Here is a 20,692-nt window from a genome sequence, read left to right on the forward strand (position 1 = left end):
TGCCAACCTAGCGGTTCGAAAGCATGCAAATGCGAGTAGATAAATAGGGACCACCTCGGTGGGAAGGTAACAGCGTTCTGTGTCTAAGTCGCACTGGCCATGTGACCACGGAAGATTGTCTTCGGACAAAATGCTGGCTCTATGGCTTGGAAACGGGGATGAGCACCGCCCCCTAGAGTCGAACACGACTGGACAAAAATTGTCAAGGGGAGCCTTTACCTTTACCTTAAACCAGTGGTTCTTAACCTTTGTTACTCAGATGCTTTTGAACTGCAACTCCCAGAAACCCCAGTTAGCACAGCTGGTGGTGAAGGCTTCTGGGAGTTGCAGTCCAAAACTCCTGAGTAACCCAAGGTTAAGAACCAGTGCCTTAAACCACCTATGAGTACTGTAGACCTAGAAACTCCTGGAAGGATCACCCTAGGTTGTAATTAACCTGTCTGCACACAATTACTTAGCTTGCATGACAAGCTAGATCTCCTAAAATGGTCTCTTTCACATTTCTTTCAGATCTGGCTAACCACACAGACAATTGGAAAAGACAATAATGCCGGGAAATATTGAAGGCCACAGGAAAGGTGGAAGACTGAATGTGAGATAGATTCACTCAATAAAGGAAGCCATGGCTGTACGTTTGCAAGATCTGAGCTGTCATTTTGTTAATGACAGAAACTTTTGGAGGTCCCTAATTCATAACATTGGCATAAGCTGGAAGGGACTTGATGGCACATAACCACACTAGCCACATTTTTGTCTGTCATATAGCAGCACTTGGCAAAGTGCAGTCTTCCCAATTCTTCTTGGACTACAACTCCCATGAACCTTAAACAGCATACTCAATGTTCGACAGATCATTTAGATCAACAACATCTTGGAGTGATCCTTTCATTCCGACTATACAGTGTGCAACTCAGTAGGCAAAATAATATTGGATGAAAGGATTACTCAAGAGTACTTTGTATGAACCTGCAATAAGACTAGTGTTTCTATTTAATGATTAGCAAATTGCATTTCCCTGTATGAGAAAAGTGTTTAGCATTATTTCTATAGAAAACTGCTTTCAACAAGATTGGGTATTACCTCAATACTGGAAAAGATTTTCAGCTGTATGTTAAGTGTCATACACGTTTTCCATATTCCTTTATAACACGACTGTGAAAAAATGCATTAGATTAACACAACAGTGCATTGTTGGTTTTTCATGTTCTTGCCATGCCACTCACATGAGGTACCTCCCCCATTTGAAAATGCAATATAGTACATTGCATTTCACTGCATTTCCCCACCTACGCTTTATTTATGATGTTGTCCATGGAAAACAACAAAGGGCTGTACAAACAGGACATTTGTTCTTACGTCAGGACACGATTTTGTGCTGTTGTAATCAGCCTCTTGAGCCCACATTCTCCATATGCCATTGTTCCTGGTCCAGTTGACAAGGCAATATTCCCCTATTTTCTGCGACTTCTGGTTTTGTTTTGCTTTTTTGTCCCCCTTGCCAAGAGTTGTATATTTTGCTTTATATTTTTCCTAGGGACACAATGCTTTCCATTTAATTTCTGCAGTCAATTCAACCCTGGACACTGGGCCAGTGAGGCCAAGGGATCATGAGCTGTTATTTCCAAATTGAGACACAGGCTGTTCAGAGGATAGGGAACCAGTCATGCTCCTGGCAGACAGATGCTTTCAATTACCATTCAATTCTAGGGAATTTTTTTAAACAAGGATTTCAGTGATTTCTTGAAGAGAAGCAACATAGCTTTTAAAGCTCAGTTTGGACCTTATATAGCATGGAGTTCTGGATATTGAATACCACAATGGGAAAGCTCTTACTCCAGCATTTAAGCCTGTACTCATGAATTGCTTCAAGACCTTTGTTCTCTTTGTTTCTTCAAATAGAGGATATGTGTAAACAGAATACTATCTGATGCCAGTCAGGATATGCAGCCTCTTCTCTACAGAGAAGAGGAAAAAAATCACTCAAAGAAAGTAAAATAAGAGAAAGTATAGGAATTATTAGGTTATCTCTGAGCACATCTATACTGGCCCTTTGGGTGCAGGCTGGTGCACTCTAAATAGGGTTGCTTGAGGTTGAGGTGAGGAGCAATATTCCAGTTGGTACATTTCTTGTGTCCAAATGGCATATTAACCTCAAGTGACCCTGTGGTTTCTTCTGTCAATTGAAAACTTCCCCTGCTCCTCTGTGGAGGAGCAGGGGAAGTGAAATTATTATTTTCACCTATGCTAAAGCATCACTGATGTGCTGAATCACTTAGATAAAATTTATTTATTTTTCTTTGCCTTCTGTGTAGTGCCAATTGAGAAACTGCCTGTAGCTGCAGTTTCAATTGGTACTTCACACAAGGGCAAAGAAAAAAAAATAAATTTAAGTGATTCAGCACAACAGCAATGGTCTAGCGCCACACCAATTAATAATTTCATTTCCCTTGCCCCTCCCCAAAGGAGCAGGGGAAGTTTTCAATTTGCCAATATGTTGGTGTATGTTGGGGTACCCTGAGGGCAAACTGGGGAAAACTGATCCACTTGTCATGTGACTGTCAGAAAAAAGAGCAAACCCATCCACCCTTGCAATGCCCATCTGAACGAGCCGTATAAATGGGTTTTCTTGAGTGACATTTCGTTTTCTGCCTGGTTGCTCCTAAGATCATGGTTCCATTTTGTACTCTCAGAGTAGGATTTGCATACCATCAATGGACATGGATATCTCAGTGAGACCTGCAGACATCCATTTCAGCTAAAGCATTCACTTTTGAAGAAGAATGCCCTCACATCTTCAAGTAAATGCAGATTATTCTATTCTTCTTTTTGATGCCTTCTAGGACAATTAATTAGTGCAGTATTTAGACTACAAGGGCATAATCTGCTTCTGAGGGATTGTTATTTGGGAGACAAGAGGATAAGAAGAAAGAAAGAGACATGATTTGAATATTGTTCTTTAATTAGTTTAGAAGAGCAGTACAAAAGCAGGCTGAGGAGAAAAGAGCCATTGAGAAGCCTTGTTTTAATAACAGGCATTCTTCAGAGTCAAACTACATTTCAGAATAATTAATTATAATTAAAGAAAAGATGACAGTGAGCATTCCAGACTTCCTGCCCTTTAAAAAGAACTGATTTTAAAAATGAGTCATTTATTATTCATAATTCACAGCACTTGTTTTGGTGTTAAGAAAACAAATCTTTCTCACCATTGGTCATCCCAAAGAGCAAGATATATTGCACAGCACCAAAGGAATGTGGGAATTCCCAGTCCAAATGGAACTAAGGACCCCGGCTCATGAATGGCAATTTGCAATGAAATGAATACGCAGCTCCAGTTGTGAGTTTAGCAGCCAAATCCCACACGTATTTATTCAGAGATCTGTTTGATTCAAGGCCAGTCAAGGGCAAGAATAGGGTGGCTAGCTGGGATCGGAGAGAGAGATTGAGGGTCCAGGCTTTAAAGCAGGGGTGGGCAAAGTGCAACCTGTGGGTTATGTGTCCCCCAAAGACCCAAATTTGGCTCCCTCCACATACCCCTTTTTATATTTGAGGCACTGTAATTGAAAAAGCCCACTGTGCCCTCTAGGGGCACAGGAGACCATTCTGCCATGTTTTGGAGACATCTGATATCCTTGTCCTGCAAATATATATATTGACAATATTGGTCACCAGAGACTGTGAGAAGGCCTGTGAAAAAGAGAGGGCAATATAGAGGACTATTAAAGAGAAAAGTATCAGGGGGCTGAGAGGGACGCAGGTGTGGCCCACCAAGGACCAGGTGTAGCTGGGCAGGTGTGGCTACACCCCCAAGACTACGGAGGTTGCCTATCCCTGCTTTCAAACCACCTGATACATGAAAGTCATGGAGAAACAGAGAGGCATAGAGATTCCTGGGACTTCTGCTGGCACCATGATACCCACCAGCCCTAGTATTAGCTGTTGCTTTTCTTCAAAGTCTTTGCTCTTTCTTCTTTAAAGAGGGGGTGCCTTCAAATAGAGGACTGTTCTTTGTTAGGTAGGATACATTGTCACCATAGTGGACACTTAAAGGGTTTGTTCTTTCCTGGTAAGTAGCATGAAGACTGGCAGCATGAGGGAAGGCCTATAAATACACAAAATGGTGTGAAATGGGTGCATGCCAAGGCCTTATGTAGCCATTCCAAACTGGTGCTGTTGAGATGTCATGCAGCAAAACCCTAAGAATATGCCATCCTACAAAAATGAACATGCAGACCCTGTTTAGTGGATAGAATATGGCCATGATACTCATTGAAGGGTGGTGATGATAAGCTATTCTTTGTCATCTCGTGTGTGTTAAAAACTGTATTGGGGTTACCATAAGTCTGCATATAAGAGCAACAAGGATTGTAGTTAAGGTTAGAGAGAAAAGGGAAGTTTGGAGGAGCAGATTACATCACCCGAAGGTCCTGATGCTTCGGGATTATGAGCCATGGCACCAGTACACTGCTGTTTGTTCCGAAATGACTTCTGATGGAAAGCTGTCTTCACATTTTTGCTAAAAATTAAGCACGCATGAACAAAATCCTCCAACAGAAAGAAAGGAAGGAGAGAAGGAAGGAAGGGAACACCATGTACTCTTTATACACATCTAAAGACAAGGGTGGCTGAGACTGCTAAAATCTCATCAACAGAGGGTAACTTTTGGCTCAGACAAGTCTTCATCAGGCTACGCATTCCAGAACCAGGGTTGTTGCAACCTCCCATGTTTAAAAATCCATGGCCAGATGTGTGGCCCCAGATAAAAAAAACCCAACCAACCATATGTTTGATCTGGAACTAGGGGAAGAGGGAAAGGCTGTGAGGTACATGAAGACTGACAACTGAATGTTTGGGGTTTACTAACAGACATGGCTACCAACATGAATTTGACCCAACTCCGGGAGGCAGTGGAAGACAGGAGGGCCTGGCATGCTGTGGTCCATGGGGTCACGAAGAGTCAAATACAACTAACAACTAAACAACAACAATAGGTAAAGGTAAAGGTTTCCCTTGACAATTTTTGTCCAGTCGTGTTTGACTCTAGGGGACAGTGCTCATCCCCGTTTCCAAGCCATAGAGCCAGCGTTTGTCTGAAGACAATCTTCCGTGGTCACATGGCCAGTGTGACTTAGACACGGAACGCTGTTACTTTCCCACCGAGGTGGTCCCTATTTATCTACTCACATTTGCATGCCTTCGAACCGCTAGGTTGGCGGGAGCTGGGACAAGCGACGGGCGCTCACTCCGTCGCGTGGATTCGATCTTACGACTGCTTGGTCTTCTGACCCAGCAGCACAGGCCTCTGCGGTTTAGCCCACAGCGCCACCACGTCCCTTATAACAACAACAATACACATCACCAAAGGTGAAATCGAAAACTAGCTCCCAGCTCCATAATACCCAGCCTGATGAAGATTCATAAGAAGTTGAAAGCTAGCCTGAGTTGAGTAAGATTTTAGCAGTCCAATAAAGGTATCAAACTGGCTGGATAGCTCAGTGGTTTAGGTATCTGGTTGCAGAGGTTGGGAGTTCAATTTCCCACTGCGTCTCTTATAAGTAGAGTCTGTATGACCTTGAGCAAGCTTCACAGTCCCCGGGTGCCCCCAGAAGAAGTAAATGGTATTGTATTATCTGTATTTTCACTTTGGCTAGACCATGCCTGACAACTTTTGTTACAGAAATTATGGAGCTGACCTAGACAAAGTCAGGCATTTAAAGAATCTCTTTGATCTCACATACATGAAGATAAGTATATCTTCAACTCTGCTAATAAATTAGTTGTGATATAGATGTATTTACATTTAGCCGAATTCTGTCTCTTCAGACAACCAATTTATTTATAATCAGACCAATATAATTTTTCTGGTATACATTTACACCAAATTAATTTCCTTGTTAATTTTATTCCTAAAATTCCTTTTTTTCTAAATAGCAAAAATTACTCTGGATTCCCATTAAACAATCTCCAACTGCCTTGTTAAAGAAATCAAGCAAGTTAATTTGAAGGAGACCTTTTCTTTGACTGAAGAAACTAATTCAAGCAAGATCCCCCCCCAACACAATTGTCCACAGCAGCATTTAAAAGAACTATCATGGAATTTAGACTCTATTGATGAAAACAATTACCTATTTCAACGTAGTGGGGGGGGGGGGAATACCCAGCTAAGTAGTGATATAATGGAGGGGAAATACAAAGGAACACAACTCCAGGACTCCCTCCCCCCAAGGCAGGAGCAGTAAGTTCAACAGGTTTCTAATGAACTCTCATTGCTCTAAAAACCTATGTGTTCACACTACAGCTATCAAGTAGTAGTAGTTAGTGTATGTTTAGATTCCTTTTTCCCTCTCCAGAGACCATAAGGCCCTCCCTACCCAGCACACTCAACAACTCATGTGATGTCTTTTAGAATTATTTATGACAGAGGAAGTTAAAATCTGAAGAAAATATCAGACAGGGTGAGGGAGGCTGCACACAGCTTTTTTTATTGCTAGTGTGTGTTATAAATTCAAATGGCAACATTGCTTTGCAAGAATATTTACATTTGCTTAAAAGCTAAACGTTATGTAGCAGCTGGCTCTAGATCACTTGTTACAGCTCAAATTGTCTTGAATATTGAATCTCTGCAGTCAGAAGTAAATACCAGGGTGGAATCCTGTTGCTTAGCATAAGCCTCTATTAAAGTAAGTCACAATTAGAATAGATCCATTTGAGTCTGTGGAATCTACAGAAGAGTTGACTCACTAAATCACCACTAGTTCAGTGGTCCTACTTTAGTACAACTTACTACGCTAAGCAACAGGAATTCAGCCGCTGTTGTAATGGAGGTTGCCCTCACATTGTTGTTTAATTGTTTCGTCGTGTCCGACTCTTCGTGACCTCATGGACCAGAGCACGCCAGGCCCTCCTGTCTTCCACTGCCTCCTGGAGTTGGGCCAAATTCATGATGGTAGCTTCGATGACACTGTCCAACCATCTCATCCTCTGTTGTCCCCTTCTCCTCCTGCCTTCACACTTTCCCAACATCAGGGTCTTTTCCAGGGAGTCTTCTCTTCTCATGAGATGGCCAAAGTATTGGAGCCTCAGCTTCAGGATCTTGCCCTCACATAGCAGTGCATAAAATTATGGTCATCTTGCAGAAGCATAATTGTGAGAATTAGCTGAGTTGTGTTCCGTATGTTTGTTATTTTATTATTATTTTTTAGCGCTTCATTTACATGTCTGTTTATTTTGGATGGCTGTGCTTTCTGATTAGGTTTTTAAGGAATGCATTAGCTCTTTGGAACTAAATAACAGTAAAATTAGTAACAACTGTACTATGCTTTGTGAGTACCTGCACTTCTCCTGCACAGCTGAGGAACGTTAACCTTAAAGTTTCAAAACTCTGCAACAGATTCTTACCTGAGAGGGTAAGTCAGGTTATTCTGTTGCAGCTAAAGCCACAAGATGAGCTGTTGGTCGTGAAAGACTGATTAATTTCATTTGGCATAAGCTTCCATGGGCTGTAAACCACATCTTCAGTTTATATGGAGTGTAGCTTCAATGGACAGATATTTGAACAGAAAAAAAATCTAATGGAGGTTCAAAAAGGCTGGCATGGTGATGATCACTCAGTGATCATACAGGATCACTGACAATACTTGGGAGTGACAGATAAAAATCTTCATGATGGTCTAAAAGCTCATTCAAAGGCCACTGCTGAATGACAAGTACATCCTGTTGAAGAAGGAGATTAATTAATGCAAGGTAGGAGAAAGTCTTTCAGTTCAGTATAATGAAAGAGAATGGTCTGTGGTTTTGATGGCTTTGACAGTAGAAATCAGCTGAGGCAGGGGGAATAGGAGAGCAAATGCTGTAACTGAGAAAAATGTCCAGACAGTGGTTATGAAACATACAACAGTTGAATACTAATGTGACAAACCTACACGAGTGATATGATTCATATGTGTCAATGTTCCACTTCACAGGGATTCAGGAGACAAAGTTCAAATGGACAACAGAACACACCTTCCTTTCCATGATGTCATTCCTCATTTGTGGGCAAGTATGGAATAATTCATTTTTATATAAGCAAGCTTCCGTATAAGAAGAACCATACATAACTATAGTACTGCATGTATTTGTGGCTCGATGTGGGCCCCTTTTCTGCCTGATCCAACATTCCTCTTCTTTCATTAAACAATATTGTATCTGTCCTTCCCTATAGAGTGACATATCAATGATTATGCAGGCATAACCATGCAAGTGGGCTTCTTAAATCCCTTTCCCATCAAGCCTAGGTATCAGAGTCAACTGCTTGTCTCTATTATTTATTTGTAATTATTTAAATGTTTGTAGCTTGCCCTCTTGGCGGTGGCTCCTTGTCTTTGGAATAGCCTCCCTCCTGAGATCCATATGGCCCCTTCCTTGGGCATCTTCAAACACCAACTGAAAACCTGGCTATTTAAGCAAGCCTTTCCTCTATCCACCGCCTGATTTTGTTCTCTGTGCCTTTTTCCCATCTGGATTATTGTGGTTTCTTTTTTTTTTAGCGAAATGTCCTTATGATTTTAAATTGTATTAGATTTGATCTGTTGTTACCCACCCAGAGTAGTCGGTATGAATAGATGGGCAGGCTATAAATGTAACAAACAAACAAATATATCATAGGATCTTGGTTACGAAGCTGAACAAAACAATTTAAAAACATATTAAAACAATTTAAAAATTAAACAACACAAGATTAAAGCATTCAGACATTAACAACATTAAAAACCCTTGCACTAAAACCTGTACATTTCCTTCCCCATTCACTGGATTCACCATCAGTGATACCCATCCCTTATGGTAATTAAAAATATCTCTGGCTGCTACCGTCCAAAGTTCCATTTGCTGTTTGGCACTGTACGGCTATTATTTATTTATGTATTTTAAAATATTGTTGAAAGAATCTGCCAACAGCCATTGTTGCCCATGGTGGTTTGATCATGGCAATCTACAACACAGAGTCTGATAATGGGTTGTTGCATAAGGAAGTGTGGATTTTTAAAATTTTCCATGGACAAGCATGTGGCAGAGGCTAATGCTTCAGTAGAGGAACTTGGAGAGAGGTGGGGATTGTAAATAAAGATCACCTGTCTACTGAATAAACGATGTTCCTGAAATATTCAAAGCTAGGTTTCTAACATCCCAGTCTGATTTTACGGCAGGGCAGATGGACACCCTCCATATATTGTTGGTCTGTGACTCCCAACAGCCCTTGCCAGCAAATAATCATTGTTGTTTCAACTTACACATCACACTATAGTGGTAAAGCACTCTGTGGGTAGTTTAATACATAATTATGCAAACAACACTTTAAAACTGAAAAGGGCCCTCTGGTTTCTCTGCAGACCATGGCAGAAGAGGAGGGGGTGGCTAACCCTGATCATACCCCAAATTAGTGTGGAATGATTTCACCCTCTAAAAAATGTGCAACTTACGGGGTGGTGGTGGGTTTCAACATACTCAGCTATTACAAAATAGGGCAGTACTGTATAGCATTTCTCCTTTTATTTCAGCATAGCAACACAGTGGTTCCTAGAAACTTTTATATTGTTTGTGACATTATAGGCCAAGGATTGCAAACCTTTGGCAGTCCAGATGTTTTGGACTACCACTCCCCAAATCTCCAGCATTTATAGTTAATGATCAAGGACTGTGGGGAATATAGTCTAAAAATCCAGAGTGCTAAAGGTTTGTCACACCTATTATGGGCAAATCAACAAGGCACAAAAAGGGTGGAGAGGCACATAAAAATCAGGATGTCAGGGACAGAACGTGGGATTTTCTGCTCCCTAAGTAGGCACACAAGTCCATTTTCTTATACTCCACTAAGCGTAAATGCACCATCCTTTGCACAGAAATTTTCCTATCATGTGGACTTATTCTGGTCTTGAAGCCAGCAAGAGAAATATGACCAGGATCACGGGTTGCATGAAGGAGCAACAGGTACCACAGTAGCTTTCCCTCTCATTTATGGATTCCCCATTTGTAAATGCTGTGCATGCCTGCATTAACAATACAAGAACATTGATAGTGTATTAGGCTAAAGGCTTATTTAGTCTAGCATCATGTTTACATGGAAACCAACCATCTGCCCATAGGAAGCCTGCAAGTAAAACTGTGCATCAACATCTTCCCAATCATGTTCTCCAACAATTCGTATACAGAAGCATGCCTCTGAAACTGGAAGTAGCACATAACCACCATAAGTTTATAGTTATTGATGGCTTTATCCTCTAGAACAGAGGTGTCACATTCAATTTCATCTTGGGCCGCATCGGCATTATGGTTGCCCTCAAAGGGCCAGTTGGATCTGTAAAACTATATAAATGGATCTACTCTTTATCAGATTAACTATAATCCTCCTCATTCAATTATTACTGGTTTTAGTAATAACGTAAGTAATAACTAGCTCTGAAAGTAAAAAAAAAAGGCTTCACTAAATACCATTTCATTCCCTTGTGCAAATTTATGACACAACATTTGGAACACTGTGGTCAATTTAGGTCATTGCAACTGAAGTGGTATAGCAGAGTTGAAAAAAGGGCAGAGAAAGGTGACCAACTTGATCGAGGGGCCTGGAGGAACTCCACAAAGGAAAGTTTGCAATATTCAAAGATTTTTAGCTTAGAAAAAAAGGTGAACAAAGAAAATCCTGACAGAAATGGATGCTATTTTGGAAGGTGTAGAGAAGATGAACGGGGGAAACCTTTTGTCCCTCTTTTGGGGTAATCTACTGAAACAAAATACTGGAGTCCAGAACAGATAATAACGATTTATATGTTAAATCGTGATCTACAACTACAACATGTAGTGATCGCCACCAACCTGGTTGGCTTTAAAAGGGGATTAGATAAGTTTCTAGAGCACATGTGTCAAATTCAAGGCCCACGGGCTGAATCCGTCTTGCCTGACCGTTTCATGTGGCCCTCGCAGTGTTGCCTGCTACTGTGCAGTACACAGGCACTTACGTGGCCACCCATAATGCTCTGCCAGGATTTTGTGCCATAAATTTGCACAAGGGAATGAAATGGCATTTAGTGAAGCGTTTTTGTCAAAAGCTTTTTGGAAGATTGAGTAAGCAATGACTTACAATGATTACACTGGCCACTTATTTATCAACACAGCTTTACAAAAAACTGCTGTCATTGGAAATGAAAACTGCTAGCTCTGGCTTGTTGACTTGGGAACAAAGAACCCTTTCCTCTGCTCCTGAAGAAAAGCAAATTCCTGAAACCTCTTTGGCCGACAGTATTCTACGTTCTGCAAACATGTTTTGTCCATCTATGAATATTTTTGTGTACTGTCAAATCAATTGAAACTTAGGATGAAAGGGTCAGAGAATACTTGGAAGTGGCTTACAATGCCCTTATTCTAGGGGATGTCCTGGGACTGTTCAGCTTGGCCAAGGCCAAACAGGCTGGTTGAACTCCCAACCTCTAGCTCTAGAGCTAGATACATAAACCACCGAGATATCCAGCCAGCTTTTTCTGAAAATATGGGTCAACACAATTGCCTATGTTTTTGGACTTTCCTTGGTGTTGTGGCTACAAAGATGGTCATGGCAAAACTTTCAAAGTTAACCAACACGCCACTGCTTGAAGAGAGCTATTGAGTTAGGAAATGTTCAGATCTAACAAAACGAAACTCCCAAACTGCCCCATTAATAGCTACAATTATTCAGCCCATGAAATCTTTTGGATCTGAAAGATAATTTGTTACAATTACAGCCACAGACTTTATGTGCTCATTTTGAATATGACCTATTTCTAATCAGCTACCTTAAATGGATGGTTTTTGCTGTGGGCTGTTTGCAGTATTATCACCTCTCTTGGCAATATAAACATTTGTTTGCTCAAAGGACCTTTGCTCGAATGCTTTTTTAATTGTCCCAGACAGCTTCATTATGTGAGGGGGCTTGTTTGCCCATGACTTTCCTTGTGTCCCATTACCATTTTAAACTCGTGAGTAATTGAAAGTTATTTAGGAACATGAGCAGCCAGTACTGCTGGCAGGGGATGGTCCAGAAACTCTGCCAAAAGCATAGTTCAGCATAAACAATGGCTGGTATGCTGGTCCCAAAGAATAAAAAAAATGGAAAGTAGGGATAGTGGCATCTCATTAAATCAGCAATTAGTAGAGGAGGCAAACACTGAAGCTATAAAGAATCCTTCATTAAGCAGACTGGAAAGAGAGAGAGAGAGAGAGAGAAATGGGGGTGTAGACTGGGGAACCACCAATGTGCTGGGGAAAATACGTCCAGGAGACAAAGGGTTACAAAGTCTCTCCTTAGTCTCATTAGACTTTCTTGAGTTAGGGTGTGTTGGAAGTCCAGATGGCATGATTAGCTGGAGGGTTCAGGCAAGGATAGATACAGTAAGAAGATTCACACCAGAACCCAAACCTGAACTGAACAACTAATATGGCTGCTGTAAGTCTTCTGATATGGTATCTTGTCAAGCTGATAGTGATCATAGTGTCCTGCCTTGCCTTGATAAAACTAAGGAAGTCCTTAGTAGACTGGTTTAAAGCAGAACTTGAGCAGCCACCTCTTTTGATGCCTATTTAGAACAGTGGAGGTGGCTGAGCAATCCAACAAGCCGCAGTATGTATTTGGGCTACATTTGGTTGAAAGTGGTCACATCTTATGTAGACTTTATCTCTGATAGTAGCTCCATAGCTATATGCAAGGAAAGAAGCCACTACCTGCTGATTTATTTTCCCCTCCTCAAAACTCTGAAGATACAATGCAAATATAATTGCTCCAATAGTAGTAACTTCTTTTGAAAGATCTGTGCTTCAGATAATGTTGATTTCTAAATGTTTCCTATCTCTTCAGTCTGCCCCTTTATAGACTTTTGCATTTAACCTTGTAGTTTAATCCAGAGGAATATATTCCAGTTTACTGAGATACAGTTGAATACTGTATATCAATACTGGCATACATATGGGAATCTACCATGCTGCCCTTCTATCCAATTGCAATTTGTATGCAAGAATACCACAGATATATGGATAGGTTTTTGCCATCTAATTTCCACTTTTTTTTAACAGGATACCTCTTATGTGGAGTCCTGCCTTATGTTTAAACAATGATACACATCCAAAAAAAACCCTTTGAGATAACACTGTGAAAAAGTGGCTTCCAAGCACATTTGAATGCAGGGTGAGAAAAAAAATAACATAAAATACATAGCAGAAGATCATAGTCCTGAATCAGAGACTGGAATTTCTTTCAACATCATCCCATTCATTCTGAACCATGGCCTTCTATTCACAGTGTTCAGGGGATGCCACTTCCCTCTGTCTTTGAGGAGGGAACTGCAGAAACCCTCTTTAGGTATTATAAAATTTAGCATTCTGAGCATGCTCAGAGGAAAAGTCCCAACCCTACCTCCCCCCCAACCCGTGGTCCTCATTTTCATCATGCTTTTACCACTGAATCTGAAGAGGAAATGTGTAGGTATACGACTGAGTATAGGTGCTACATGTGAAAAAGAAAACGGGTATTGTATATGGAGCCTTACCTATGAGCAAGAATAGCTTGCCTTCAGCCTTAGCACTGAAAGTGAAAAGAAAGCAGTGGTGGGGGGGATGGGGCTAAGTGTTTTCCTCTAAATGTGTTTGGGACATTAAAGTGTCTAATGCTTGAATAAGGCTAGTCCTTCTGTGATTACCTCTCACTGCCCAGTCATTAAAAAACAAAAAATTACTCAGTCAGCTATGAGAGATGTGAAAAATCATCTCTTGCGTCAATCAGGTATTCTTGGCACTTAAAGAATCATCTCTTCTAATGATAGGCTACCTACTTCTTATAGATCAGCACTGGGGTAGATTGTACTCCAACTTCAGGATTACTGTCCATGATTCCAAAATCAAATCTAAAATCTTTGGCTATACTTAAAATATTGGCTGTGGTTCTGAAACAACTGTGCCCTATTTGCTGTTTTATGTTGAGTCCCCTTGCCTGAACTATTGTCTTATGGAAAATCATTGCAGACTGATGAAGAATGTGCTTTTTTCAAGGGCACCTGCCAGTTCCAGCAAGAAGGTATTTTATGAATGAGATGAAAGGATCAACAACTCTATTACTGTATTCGCGAAGGCTTTCACGGCCGGGATCTAATGGTTGTTGTGGGTTTTTCAAGCTCTTTGGCCGTGTTCTGAAGGTCAATCTTCAGAACACAGCCAAAGAGCCCAAAAAAACCCACAACAACCAACTCTATTACTGTATCAATGGGGTTCACTTGAACTATGTACTGAGAGATTTTGCTAATGTATTTTCAGACTCAATGCTCCATACGGACTTAATTTTATGGGGGGAGGGAGCCATCCACGAGCTGCCTTTCTGAAGACCTAATAGGTGGCTTTAGGCCTGACTTTTATATGCCAAGTCTCGCATATAAAAGTCTTGTAATTGATTGGAAGCTGAATGAATCTGGATGAAAACCAACAGAATGGCTGGTTGGTTTCTTTATTAATATTTTCTTGAACTTTATTGAATTTTGTGTTTAACTTACGTTGTCACAATAAATGCCGTCACTTGCAGTTAGGAAAATGAACACAAGAAGTATGAGAAATGGAAAAGCAGAGACTATAAGTCTCACTGAGACTTTGGGACAGTTACATTTTGGAACTACAGCTCTCAGAACATGGGAGACTTCTGGGAATTTTATTCCAGAAAGTAACTGTTCCTTTCTGTCATCTCAGCTGAGCCAGTACTGGTGACATTATTTTCCAAATACAATCCACATGTTTTATTGCAGAATTAAATGAATTTAAAGGCCATTAAATAGTGTGAATAAGTCAAAGTGCTGACAATTACATTTTTAAAGAAACTGATTACATTACCCAATTGTTCTCTGCTGTCAGGCTTCTGTTGCTGCTACTGTTGCTCTCACGGCACAAATAATTCATCCCGTTGTGCGTTATTAATGTGAAGTGCTGCCCTTACCAACAGGTGAAAAAAGTACTCTCCAGCTCCCTCTGGTGTCTCATTCTCCTATTGTGGCTCAGAAATAAATAAAAAAGGCAAAAGACAAACTCTTTAGAATTCTTCCCTTGCTTATTGACAAAAGGACAAAAACCTGAAAAATTCCTGTTAAAATGTCTCTAGAACTTCCCTTAAAAGTAACTTTTGAATGTAGCGGCTTGCTGTTCATTATGGATAATTTAGGTGTCATTCGTTACTTATAAATGTAACCTTGAAATTACTACTTACTTCTTACCCAAAATCTAAGTAGCTACATGTAACTAAATTCCTGGTAAACAATTACTTCTGATTTCTGGAATAGGTGGTTGACATGCATAGTTTTGCTTCTACTAACAGAATCACTTAAATTCATAAAAACATTTACTGGAGTGGGTTTTTTTTAATTAAGTAGAACTAATGTTAATACACAAATGTAAGAGTGGGTGATATATCGTAGCACTAAAAGTCAAACAAATTGCAAGGTTTCGTGGAGAAATTTCTATTTATTTAGGCTTAGCACAATTCCTTCATGGACAGTGCAGAAAAAGTATACACAAGAGTCCAAAAATTGGTGGTACATGTCTGTGAGAGTTGGTGCAGTTCCTCTAAGGCTGTAGGCTCAAGGCTCAGTACAGTACGGCAATACAGTAGCTTAAAGCTTAGCATTGCACTTAAGTGTGTTTGATATGAGAAAGAAGTGTCCTGTTTAAATCCCAGCTCAGTGATGGAATCAGTAGTTATGTTATTCCTTCGGGCTCAGCCTTTTATCTGCAGTGTTGGTATAATAACATCAGTCAATCTAATTGAGCTGTTGTAAGGATTATAGAAAGACAATATGGTATAATGATTAGACTGGGACTTGAGAAAACCAGGTTCAAGTCTTCACACAGCCATAAAATTCACAGGGTGAATCACAATATGTCAGCCTCTCGTACCTCACAGGGTTGTTGTGAGGGTGAAACAGGGATAAATGGTGTCATGTATACTACCGGGTAGGGGGGTGCTGGAGCGAGTCAAACCTGTGAAGGCGACTGCAGCTGCAGTGCTGGCAGTAGATCCGGTGCTGCTGCCGCCGCCAGATGATCCAGCTCTTTCTACCTGCCATGTCTCGCCTTTCTTCTTTAGGGGAGCACTGAGTGTGGATCGGGTGGAAGGAAAGGGTCTCTTGGGTCCTCATCCTCGCCCCGTGAAGCGCTGCCTCACACCCGGGTGGGGAGGGAGACTAGGTAGGTAGGTAGGTAGGTAGGTAGGTAGGTAGGTAGGTAGGTAGGTAGGTAGGTAGGTAGGTAGGTAGGTAGGTAGGTAAGATATCATCACCTCAGGAAGGGGGGCGATGATAACTTCCTCAATGGCTCAAGGGGGCGTTTCTTTCAAAAAGGTTAAGAACCACTGATGTATAGTGCCCTGCGTCATAGAGAAAAAGCAAGACATAAATGGAAGCAATAGATTAGATAGATAGATAGATAGATAGAGAGAGAGAGAGAGAGAGAGAGAGAGAGAGAGAGATTGATTTTCTTTTGGTGATGTGTAAGTGGCTACAGTATTGGCTGCCACATACATACATACATACATACATACATACATACATACATACATGCATGCATACATGCATGCATACATGCATGCATACATACATGCATACATGCATGCATACATGCATGCATGCATGCATGCATGCATGCATGTACTTTGTTTATTTAAAATGTGCTTCACAAATTCCAAACACCGTGTCACAACTGCCACATTGTCAGTGTAATTGCAGGAAAGCCTGAAGTGAAAGCAATGAAGGAAGTTAGAAATACCTGATGTTCCAGACAGATTTTGAAAAGTAACATGTACTAGAGATCATATTGCAAATCTATGTTGGCCACAAGAGACAAAGCCTGGTTTCAAATCCCTGTTCAACCATGGAAATTCACTGAAGATGTGAAACTGGTAAAACCACTCCTTAAAAGTCTTACTTACCTTGAAGGTTTTATTAGGGTTCCTTTAAGCTAGTTCCAATTTGATGGCACATAAAACAACTGGAATCTACCTAAGAATTTCAGAAAAAAGTCTGTCTATACTTTATAGATTATAGCAAAGCCTTTCACTGTATGGGCCATGAAACAATATGGATTGCTTTAAAAGAAATGGGCTCCTATGGATAATATTACACATCACCAAAAGAATATGTGCATCCTCTAAAAAGGAAGAGGACACAGATGCTGATTTATGTATATAGATGCAAGTGGGGGGAAAAGAGTAGATATTACAGCCTAAACAAAAATACAACCTCTCTCACCATAGATGTCAGGACTGGGGCCATGCCGGAACCATGCAACCTTACTGCATGCAGGATGGGCCCCATCCCTCTGGGGGAGAACTGCTCTAGAGATTGCAGGACTGGGTCCTTTCCCTGCAGCTATTGCCCAGTTCATCAGGAGTGCCACCTGTGGAATCTGAGGACTAGGCTATATGAGAAGAGGCTTCCCCTACAGACCTTTGCCTCAGCAACAAAGGTCTCTGGCTGTGCTGTTATTCCTGCCTTGCCTGGTGGTTCCTGGCCTGCCTGCTGGCCTGCCTAGTTGTTCCTGCTGTGTCTGCGTACCCTGTTGTTCCCACCTTGCCTCTCCTTGCATCCCTGGACCCTGCTGCCTTGATATTGTTCCTCCTGACTTCAATTCCTGGACTGTCCGGCCACGATTTGCATCATCCTTCTACTTGGTTGCTGTTTGGACTCAAAACCTTAGCTGGTTGGTCTCTGCTTGGGCTGTGGGGTTGCTTATAACTTGTTCCTGTGGTCTTGCTCTGGACTGGGTCTTGGTGCCTTTTCTACTGAACCTTGACAACAGAGAGGAAGATGACAAAGTGACCAATGTATCTGCTTGCTGGGGGCTAATAGCCAAAAGCCCCTGATCCTTAAACATCTTTAAACAAAAAGTGACAGCCCATGAAACAGGCAACTGTACTTCAAACAGGGAATTATCTATTAAAATAGAATACATTGCTGTTCTAGTGGTTTATAAAGCTGTGGTTATAGTATCAAGGACAGCATAAGCTTTTACCACCTCAAGTGAAGCCTGAACATCCACACACATTATCTCTTGCTAGGACCAATACATTAAACAGTTTTGCTTTACAGTTCAGATGCCACTTTTTAGTTGCATCTCTCTCCCAGGATCACGGTACCTTCTGAAGAAAGTCATTTCATCTTGCTGTAGAAACAGACTGTTCGTGGTTAATGCAGTAAAGCTTTTAAAAATGAGCTGTGTTTTGTGGAAGATATGTGAAAATATCTTACAGAAAGCGAGAGACTAAGGCAGAATTGGACTAGGTAGGCTGAATGACAGCAAAAAGTGAAAGAAAGCATACAAAAGGAACGTTTTGGAAGGTTTACTCCAGCCCTCCTTGTAATCTTTCTACATGTGTTATTTCCTTCTGGACTTCACGGGATGAGGCAAGAAAATCTTCCAGAACTGTTGGGCCAGGACTGACCCAAGGTGTTCTGTCAACTGAAAAAAGGTACATGTCATCTATGGAAGCCACATGAAACTGGAGCTAAATCTGACTTAAGCTCTGGCAGCAGGATCTAGACTTCCACTGCTCCAGAGGCAGGCTATGTGACATAAAGCAGCCTGTTCTCCAGTACCTCGCTATCATTCCTGCCTCCCAGGATGTGGAGCAGCTGATTGGCTAGGCTATGCTGCTCTTGCATCTTCCCTGTTTGGAGAGAACAAGGGAGGAGTGAAACATAGACTCCATACACATTATTAGCTATAACCCCTGACAATTTTTATTTATTTATTTATTTATTTTTGGACTTATATACCGCCCCATAGTGCTACAAGCACTCTGCGGGCGGTTTACAATTTCATTATACAGGCTACACCACTTCCTCTGGCCCTCCCAAAGCCTCCCCATCACCGCTTTTGACCTTGTTATTTTTTCAGATTTTCATTTTGTTCTCTTCAGAGTCATGGCAAGTATTACCCAGTCAGTCTGGTGAATCCTTTGAGTATATTTTAAGTGTGATGTCATAATAATAATTGTGTGCTTTCAAGTCCATTCTGACTTATGGGGACGTTTTTCAGGGTTTTCCAGGTGGAGAATAGTCAGACGTAGTACACTGTTCCCTTCTTCTGTGGCCAGTTCTGGGACTGTGCAGCTTGCCCATGGCTACACCGGCTGGTTTTTCCCTTGGGAAGCACAGTGGGGAATCAAGCTCCCAACCTCTGGCTTCACAGCCAGATACCTAAACCACTGAGTGATGAAGCCAGTTAAATGAGTAGTAGCCCACCAAACTGGCTTGATTCCAAAGGTTCTCCTGTATGGAGAATTAGTGCAGGGAAATCGCCCCAGAGGGAGACCACAGCTGCGATACAAGGATATCTGCAAGCAAGATCTGAAGGCCTTAGGAATAGACCTCAACAGATGGGAAACCCTGACATCTGACCGTTCAGCCTGGAGGCAGGCAGTGCATCATGGCCTCTCCCAATTTGAGGAGACCCTTGTCCAGCAGGCCGAGGCAAAGAGGAAGTCACAAAAGCAGCAAAACCAGGGAGCTGGACAGGGGACAGATTGGATTTGTCTTCAGTGTGGAAGATATTGTCACTCTCAAATTGGCCTCTTCAGCCACACTAGACGCTGTTCCAAGTCCTCCATACAGAGCACGACACCATAGTCTTTCGAGATTGAAGGATGCCTAACCTATGAAGCCAGAGGTTGGGAGCTTGATTCCCACAGTGCTTCCTAAGGGAAAAGCCAGCCTGTGTAGCCATGGGCATACACATACATATTTATTTTCTCCAAAATATTTAACCATCTTTAAGGTGTCATCTGACTATCTGTTGCTTTTTTTCTTTGCTGCAAGAACTATTTTGTGAGACTTTTTCCTTACACACTTGTCCTTTTACGAAGAGCCTGATGTGTTTCATAAGTTTCAGAAAGTACTCAGGAAACAGTATTCAAAGTTTTTGCTCACAAAAAGATTCGCAGATATGACATTTTGATTGCAGATTCTGCAATTAACAGTTCTGTGGCTTGGGAGTTTCAACCATTAAGGAAGAAAAATGTTAAGAATTTATTTTGTCAGTGCATGTGTCTCTTGCACCTCCAAGGGTCAGCTCCCACTTTAGTTGCCTTGAGAAAAACTTATTAGAAAAGCAGTTGATCTGAAACAGAAACAAAGAACAGATGTCAGTGCCTTATTATAATTTTTATGTCCTTAAAGAACTACACTAATGGAAAATTAAGCTTCTTTATTTGGCAGGTTATGACAATACATCTCAGATAATTGTTAGAACTGGATGAAAGAGACAATGTAAAACCTTGTAGAGGTAGTGTCGATTTGAAAGGCCTTAGATGCTTTTTATTATACTCTTGGGTAGTCGATCACATAGAAAACCAAATTTTGAATGTTTTCCTGAAAAAAAAAAAAAGACTGTTATTCAAACTAATCACAATATCTAAACTGACTGAAACTTCTGTTGGGAAAATAGCAATCATGCATGCACTAACACTGAGTATCAGTGGGAAGGGCATTTACAGGCTAGTGTGATTGTCCTTTGCAACTAATGTGATTGGTAAGGTTCTTATCTCACCTCTGGCAATTTGAGGTAAGCCAACAGTGTCTTCTCTTTTGTTTCTTTGTTTTTGTTGTTGATAACCTCCTCTTCCTGACCAAGTAACAAGCACGGAGTGGTCTCTCCACCTGGGGGA

The 20,692-nt window shown here is 41.2% G+C and overlaps 3 long non-coding RNA genes across 4 annotated transcripts in view; 1 reads left to right on the forward strand and 2 right to left on the reverse strand.

Annotated features, from left to right (window-relative positions):
• Positions 1-1,525: 1,525 nt before the first annotated feature.
• On the reverse strand, positions 1,526-16,482 carry LOC140706512 (uncharacterized). Its single transcript, XR_013544741.1, has 3 exons — positions 14,872-16,482; positions 7,399-7,713; positions 1,526-4,102 (listed from the first exon to the last, which is right to left on the reverse strand). It is a non-coding gene; the product is annotated as an uncharacterized LOC140706512 (long non-coding RNA).
• On the forward strand, positions 7,637-9,352 carry LOC144588958 (uncharacterized). Its single transcript, XR_013544742.1, has 2 exons — positions 7,637-7,743; positions 7,965-9,352. It is a non-coding gene; the product is annotated as an uncharacterized LOC144588958 (long non-coding RNA).
• A 298-nt stretch (positions 16,483-16,780) lies between the features above and the next one.
• Positions 16,781-20,692, reverse strand: part of LOC140706513 (uncharacterized) — a 43,703-nt gene continuing 39,791 nt past the window's right edge. Inside the window, exons 3-4 of one of the 2 annotated variants that reach the window (XR_013544744.1) lie at positions 20,575-20,684; positions 16,781-20,396 (exon numbers count right to left, since the gene is read on the reverse strand). This is a non-coding gene — a long non-coding RNA (uncharacterized LOC140706513). The other variant, XR_013544743.1, reaches the window with a different exon arrangement.

The sequence above is a fragment of the Pogona vitticeps genome, chromosome 4 (genome assembly GCF_051106095.1).
Source record: "Pogona vitticeps strain Pit_001003342236 chromosome 4, PviZW2.1, whole genome shotgun sequence".
Lineage (NCBI taxonomy): Eukaryota > Metazoa > Chordata > Lepidosauria > Squamata > Agamidae > Pogona > Pogona vitticeps.